The sequence below is a fragment of the Triticum urartu genome, chromosome 3, assembly GCF_003073215.2.
Source record: "Triticum urartu cultivar G1812 chromosome 3, Tu2.1, whole genome shotgun sequence".
Classification (NCBI taxonomy): Eukaryota; Viridiplantae; Streptophyta; class Magnoliopsida; order Poales; family Poaceae; genus Triticum; species Triticum urartu.
Window position 1 is genome coordinate 531,472,006 of NC_053024.1, and position 8,499 is coordinate 531,480,504.

Sequence of the window (8,499 nt, forward strand, 5' to 3'; positions counted from 1 at the left end):
ATTACTGGACAAAGGATTTATATGGGCCAGCTCCTCACCTTGGGGTTCACCAGTATTATTTGCCAAGAAAAAGGATGGGACACTGAGATTATGTATAGACTATCGAGCACTCAACATGGTCACCATCAAAAACAAATATCCGATGCCACAGATAAATGATTTATTTGACCAGCTCGCACAAGCCAAGGTTTTCTCAAAAATTGATTTAAGGTCGGGGTATCATCAATTAAAAGTACGGACAGAAGATATCCCTAAGACCGCATTCACCTCCAGATACGGATTATATGAATTTACAGTAATGCCGTTTGGACTGACAAACGCCCCCGCATATTTTGTCCACCTCATGAACAAAGTGTTTATGAAATTTATGGACAAATTTGTTGTGGTGTTCATTGATGATATTCTGGTATACTCTAAGACACCAGAAAAACATGCTAAACATCTCAGAATTGTACTGGGAGAATTAAAGAAACACCAATTATACACCAAATTCAGCAAATGTGAATTTTGGTTAAGACAGGTTGGTTTTCTAGGCCACGTATTGACCCAAGAAGGTGTTGCCATGGACCCAGGAAAAGTCAAGGCCGTACTTGGCTAGAAACCACCAGCCAACGTAACAGGTGTACGAAGTTTCCTGGGGATGGCTGGATATTACCGAAGGTTTATTGAGGGGTTCTCCACCATAGCAAAATCAATGACACAGTTACTCAAGAAGGATAAGAAATTTATATGGACTTAAGCTTGCGAGAAAAGTTTCCAAGAACTCAAAAGGAAATTAACAACAGCACCAGTATTGGTTGTACCAGACATACACAAAAGTTTTGAAGTATATTGTGACACATCCCGGGAGGGCCTCGGATGCGTACTAATGCAAGAAGGCAAAGTAGTCGCATACGCTTCCAGGCAACTACGAAAGCATGAAGAAAATTATCCTACTCATGACTTGGAATTGGCAGCAGTCATTCATGCACTCAAAGAGTGGATGCACTTTTTGCTTGGAAATTGTTGTGAAATATATATACGGACCATAAAAGCCTGAAATATATTTTCACACAACCAGAACTCAATTTACGACAACGGCGCTGGTTGGAATTAGTGAAAGATTATGATGTTGGCATTCACTACCATCCAGGAAAGGCGAATGTAGTGGCAGATGCTCTTAGTCGAAACCCCAGCTCGGGCAACGACAATCTACAGAACTTGAGACCTGAATTTCAGCAGGAGTTTGCCAAACTCAACTTGGTGATGGTCACTGAAGGCAATGTGTCAAATTTGGAAATACAACCCACCCTAATGGAACAGATTAAGAAGGCTCAGCATGGACACCCCAGTATCGAAGGCATAAAAAGAAAAGTGAGTCTAGGAAAGGCTTCAGAATTCGTCGTAGACGATAAGGGAATATTATGGTACGGAGACAGACTTTGTGTACCAAATATAGAGGACCTCAAACAGCAAATTATAGCCGAAGGCCACACTGCTCCATATTCAATCCACCTTGGAGGAACCAAAATGTACAAGGACATTCAGGAAATTTTTTGGTGGCATGGTATGAAGAGGGATATAGCCACATTCATTACATGTTGTGATTCATGTCAGCGCATTAAAGCCAAGCACCAAAAACCAGTAGGACTATTACAGCCAAACATGATACCTGAGTGGAAGTGGGACGAAATTGGAATGGATTTTATTGTCGGACTACCTCGGTCACGACACGGAAATGATGCCATATGGGTCATGACAGATAGATTAACTAAGGTGGCACATTTCATCCCAGTAAAGACAACCCACACCACTCAGAAGCTTGCCAAACTTTATCTCCCCCGTATAGTTTGTCTGCATTGAATTCCAAAGACTATAATATACGACAGAGGCACTCAATTTGTCCCTAGATTTTGGGATCATTTACAACAAGCTCTGGGAACTCAACTAGTATTCAGTACAGCATACCACCCCCAGACTGGAGGACAAACCGAACGTGTGAACCAAATTCTAGAGGACATGCTAAGAGCATGTGTTCTCACCTATGGGACCAGTTGGGAAGAAAGCTTGCCGTATGCCGAGTTCGCATACAACAACAGTTACCAAGCCAGTTTACAAATGGCACCTTTTGAAGCCTTGTATGGGTGAAGATGCCGTACCCCATTAAATTGGTCAAAAACAGGAGACAGTTGTATCTTCGGCCCAGACATGCTCAAGGAAGCTGAGGAGAAAGTTAGACTAATCAGGGATCGACTCAAGACAGCCCAGAGCCGACAAAAGAGTTATTACGATCAAAATCATTGTGAAGTCAGCTTTGAACCCGGTGAATATGTGTACCTACGAGTATCTCCTATGAGGGGCCTGCAACGATTCAAAGTTAAAGGAAAGCTAGCACCACGGTTTATTGGACCCTTCTGTGTGATTGCACGAAGAGGCACAGTGGCCTACTATCTAGACCTACCCGAAGAACTGTCAGACGTCCACGACGTGTTCCACATCTCACAGTTGAGGAAATGTGTAAGCAACCCAGAAAAGCATGTATCTCATGATAACATTGACATGCAACCAGACCTCACCTACACGGAACATCCAATAAAAATATTGGAGGAGTCTGAAAGAAGGACCTATCAGAAAACAATTAAGTTTTTCAAGGTCCAGTGGAGTAATCACACCAAGGATGACGCAACATGGGAAAGAGAGGATTTCCTTCGGGCAGAGTACCCACACCTATTTGAGGATTAGCTGAAATCTCGGGGATGAGATTTTTCCTAAGGGGGTAGGTGTTGTAACACCCCAAAATTTTGGTTTTGATTTTTATGAACTTCTTTATTTGATTTAAAGAAGGTCACTTGAATTTTTCAAAAAAAGGGGCTCATCTTCTCAAATCTTTTTATGACAAATATTTCATGAGTTCTTCCCAATCTTGATTTTTGGTCTTGAAGATTTTTCATCTTGTGTTGGCTCAACACAAATAATTTTGGAAGGTTTTTACAATTCCTTTTTATTAAAAAGAATTCCTATAAATTATGAATTTTATTCTTCCCCATTCAAAAATTACTCTCTTGCCATGACCTATGTTGAAAACTTTCTTCCAAAACCCACCTCCCCACTTTGGGTCAAGTCAAGCATCAAGTCCAGCAAAGTTCAACTTCCCCTAGATTTTAATTCTATTTATTTTAAACTCAAAATCTTTTTCTGCCATTTATTTGGACCTTAGTGATTTACAAAGGAACTACTAGATTTCCTTTGAGTTTTGGTTCCAAATAAATTCCTCTGGCTAGTCCTTAGTGTTCTCAACCTAGATCCATGAAGATCTGCTAGTCCACAGTACAAATTTTTCAAAATTTGCTTGCTGCAAGTTTGGACCAGATTTGCCATTTTTGGTGAATTTCATTATTTTTCTTTTCCAAAAATTCTGAGATAATTCAGGCAGTCTCTAGATGCATCAAGAGATCACTTCACCAAGCTTCAGCTCTAGAAGAAGTTTCCACGTGCATAAATCATTTCGTTGAACAGGTGGCCGACACTGTTCCTGTCAAGTTTCAGAAGTTCAGTGTTGGGTTCAGTTTCGTCAGGGCTCTTCGTCAATCTCGCCAGTAGCTGCCTTGGATCATTCCTCACTGCTCCTTCTTCTTATCCAATGCACCGCACGGTTGTTTGGCCGGTCGCGAGCGTCGGTGGCGATGTGTCACGTCAACTCCGGCGTCTTCCGCGGTGGCAGAACCGCCGTGGCGACCAGCAGGGGCCAGCCCTGCAGTACGGCGCCGTCCAGCACCACCCACACCACCAGGAGCCTCCGCGTGGCCGTGCTCTTCCTTGTGCGTGTTGCAGAACCGTCGCCGTGGCCTGAGAGGCGCAGAGCATGCTCTCTGCCGCCGACGAGCCCGTGAGCTTCGTTCCGTCGAGGCCACGGGAGCAGGCCAAATCCGATCAAGCTTAGTTGTTGAATGGAACCAGTGAACCAATCCGAAGGTGCCCAGTCACCTAAACCTCCAGCCCGACCACTGCCTCGCCGTAATCGCTTGCCAAAGTGATCCCGTTCTCAGCAACTGCCTCGGGCCGGCTATAAATAGAGGCCCCAAGCTCGCCTTCGACCCAGCACCACCCCTCCACCTCACCAGAGCCGCGCCCAGCCGCTAGAAGGACCTCGAGGAGGCCTTCTTCCCCAACTCCGGTCGCCACGACCCGCTCTGGTAGCCAGCTTGATTCACTCGATTCCTTGCATAGCTCTAGCTCAAACTTGGGGAGGAACCTCCTAGTGCACCCACTCCCCTAACCCGCGCTTCAATTTGGCATTCGCAGCCCTCTTCGGAGGGATCCATCCTCGACCGAACCGCCGTCCGCCGGAGTGGAAGCCGCCGTCAGTGTGGTGCTCGCCGACGACCAAATCCACCACCCACCGACGCGGAATTGTCCCGTGAGTGCAACCATACCCTTGCCCTCCTCTGGATCGCCGTCGATCGTCACCGGCGATCATCGTTTGCTTCGGCCGGCGGTGGGATTTTGAACCTAACACGCTGGACCCCCTCGCCAGCCTCTCCTCTTTTATTCGAAACGTTTTCTGAAAACGCCTTTGGGCAAAGTACATTTTCCCTTTGGGTTGGCGTATTTCCAACCGAAATGTTTTCTGTTTTTTTAAACTAGCCCCTGGAAAGTTTCTATTTCATCACAGATTAGTCCCTGGACTAAAACCTTAATAACTTTTAAACAGAAGATGATTTTCAGTTGATTCTTTTTCTGTCATCTTTATTTTTCTATATAGTTTTTTATCATATTTATTTGAAAAACATTTGGAACAAGTTTTATGCACGCACGATATTTACGTTAGTATCCGATTTCTTTTATAACGTAGATACCGAAGGAGGTGACGGAGCCGCAAACTTCGCCGAGCTAGACTCCGACTACTCCGAACCAGGCAAGCATGTTTGAACCTTTGATATGATGAGTGTTTTTCATGATTGCTTAAGTGGTTTTCTCATGACATGTTTATATAAGCATTTGTGAATGTTATATTTCATGCAAGCAAGCTGCAAGTGAGCTTCGTAATTCGATGTGTTCATATGATGGTGAGATAACTTGATCATGTGGTGGCATGATAGGTTGCAAGCTGGTATTGTTGAAGCATGCCAGTTTTATATCAACTGTTTAACTCCAGTATTAACGTGGATGAAGTCTTGTTCCCGTTCGTCCCCTTCCGTGCTACCACATGTTTTCTGCAAAGAATACTGTTTAGTAAGTTGCAAACCTCTTTCCTTGTACACACCAAATAGAGGGGCCGTGATGAGGGTTCCGTGGCCCTAGATTAAAGCCCGTCATGCGGTCAGGGGGCATGGGTGTTTCCGCTTGGCACCGAGAGGGGGGCACCCCTTAGAGCGCGCGATATAAATTTGATCCCATGCTATTCGAGGTTGTTGCCTCCCCGTCTTAGAGTTTTTCTTGAACGTTGCCTAGGGTGATTCCTGGCGGCGGAATGTGGAATGGGTGTGTACTGGTTAGATGTGTTTCTCCTAAAATACCGTAAACGGAACTAGTCCTTTGTGACTACTAAAATCCGTTGGCTGTGGTTAAAGAGTACAAACTCTGCAGAGTCAAAACCATTCGAGCAACCATGTCCATGGTCAAGGAATTTGATCAACATATTAGTGTCAATCTCAGTATCAGTCTCAGTGACAGTCTCCGGAGAATAAGCATGAAACTGAGAGAGGTAAACCCGGCCGAATGTTATTCCTGTGGATGGACTAACCAGTTTATTACCATGTACCAAGTATTCCGTGGAATGATGTTACCTTCATGAGCTACTTGAATTCGAATGATGAGATATAAGCCCTTTATGTGATGTCGCTCAGACGTCCGACTGTGGCATTCTTGTTATTTACTTTGATATAAGCCCTTTATGTCATGTCGCTTAGACGTCCGACTGTGGCATTCTTGTTATTTACTTTGATATAAGCCCTTTATGTGATGTCGCTTAGACGTCTGACTGTGGCATTCTTGTTATTTACTTTTGATATAAGCCATTTATGTGATGTCGCTCAGATGTCCGACTACGGCATCCTTGTTATTTACTTTCATTATAAGCCCTTTTCGAGATGTCGCTTAGACGTCCGACTGTGGCACGTACTGGTCATTTACGTTTCAATATAAGCCCTTTATGTGGTGTCGCCCTGACGCCCGACTGCGGCATGTTAAGCTATTTTTCCTTTCGAGGCGTCGCTTCAGACACCCGATCGGTCTTCAACTATTTTATTGGGATTTCGGAAGGACTACCTCCTGACTTCCTTTTTATTTAACATGCAGTGCAAATTTATTATCTGTGTGCGCATTACTAGTATGCTCATGTGCATCTTGTTTGCATTCATTATATCTTATGTCCAAACTGTCTTGCGAGTACATTCAAAGTACTCACCTGGCTTGTTGATTTGGCCAGATGTTGACGAAGGCGATCTTATGGATGAAGAGTACCATAGCGAGTCCGACGCCTAGAGGAGTCTCAGTCAGTCCCGTGCGATCCTGGAGTTGGTCACTTGTATTATATACGCTTCCGGTACCCTAATAAAATCATCGAGCCTCACTCCAGCGCTTGATGAGCTGTAAGATTTTGGAGTCATGTCACCCACTTCACTGTGACATATCCACCACCACTTTTATTACGAGTCAGTAGTTATGCCACCATACCCTTTGTGTCATATCTTCCTTTATATATAATATCGGCGTGCTTGTAATAAATTGTTGAGCAGCCTCAGCTCAACCTTGTATAATATTTAGTACTTCTGGATTTCTGTATCAAGGATTTTTCTACCAGTAAGGAGGATTCTTCTATATTGGTCCGATATAATGGTCGGTTTTGCAATAAATTTTTTATTGGAAAACTGGTCCTAACAGTAATCTCTGGAAGCATCGGTTAGTCCATTATAAAAGATATCAAGTATTTCATTTTTCTTAAGAGGATGATCAGGCAAAGCATTAAGTAATTGGAGAAGCCTCCCCAAGCTTGTGGGAGACTCTCTTCTTCAATTTGCACAAAATTATATATATATATCCCTTAAAGCAGCTTGTTTCTTATGAGCCGGGAAATATTTAGCAGAGAAGTAATAAATCATATCCTAGGGACTACGCACACAACCAGGATCAAGAGAATTAAACCATATCTTAGCATCACCCTTTAATGAGAACAGAAATATTTTAAGGATATAAAAGTAATGAGTTCTCTCATCAGTAGTGAACAGGGTGGCTATATCATTTAATTTAGTAAGATGTGCCACAACAGTTTTAGATTCATAGCCATGAAAAGGATCAGATTCAACCAAAGTAATTATATCAGGATCAACAGAGAATTCATAACCCTTATCGGTAACACAGACAGGTGAAGTAGCAAAAGCAGGGCCAGGTTTCATTCTAGCATTTAGAGATTGCTTGTTCCATTTAGCTAATAACCTCTTAAGTTCGTATCTATCTTTGCAAGCTAAAATAGCTAAAGAAGCTTCTTGATCAAAAACATAACCCTCAGGAATAATAAGTGATTCTTCATCATCACTTTCATCAGTATTATCAGATTCAATATTTTCAATCTCTCTAGACCTAGCAAGTTGTTCATCAAGAAATTCACCAAGTGGCACAGTAGTATCAAGCATAGAAGTAGTTTCATCATAAGTATCATGTATAGCAGAAGTGGCTTCATCGATAACATGCGACATATCAGAACGAATAGCAGAAGCAGTTTTAGGTGTCGCAAGCTAACTCAAAACAGAAGGTGAATCAAGTGCAGAGCTAGATGGCAGTGCCTTACCTCCCCTCGTAGTTGAGGGATAAATCTTGGTTCTTGGATCTTTCAAGTTCTTCATAATGATAAGCAGATATAAATCCCAGGTGACTCAAAGAATAGAGCTATGCTCCCCGGCAACGGCGCCAGAAAATAGTCTTGATAATCCACAAGTATAGGGGATCACAACAGTTCTTGAGGGTAAAGTATTCAACCCAAATTTATTGATTCGACACAAGGGGAGCCAAAGAATACTCTCAAGTATTAGCAGATGAGTTGTCAATTCAACCACACCTGGAAACTTAGTATCTGCAGTGAAGTATTTAGTAGCAAAGTAATATGATAGTAGTGGTAACGGTAACAAAAGGTAACAGTAGTAAAAGTAATGTTTTTGGTATTTTGTAGTGATGATAACAATAGCAACGTGAAAGTAAATAAGTGAAGAACAATATATGGAAAGCTCGTAGGCAATGGATCAGTGATGGAATGTGGATGCGGTTCATCATGTAACAGTCATAACCTAGGGTGACACAGAACTAGCTCCAGTTCATTGATGTAATGTAGGCATGTATTCCGAATATAGTCATACGTGCTTATGGAAAAGAACTTGCATGACATCTTTTGTCCTACCCTCCCGTGGCAGCGGGGTCCTTACGGAAACTAAGGGATATTAAGGCCTCCTTTTAATAGAGTACCAGAACAAAGCATTAACCTATAGTGAATACATGAACTCCTCAAACTACGGTCATCACTGGTAAGTA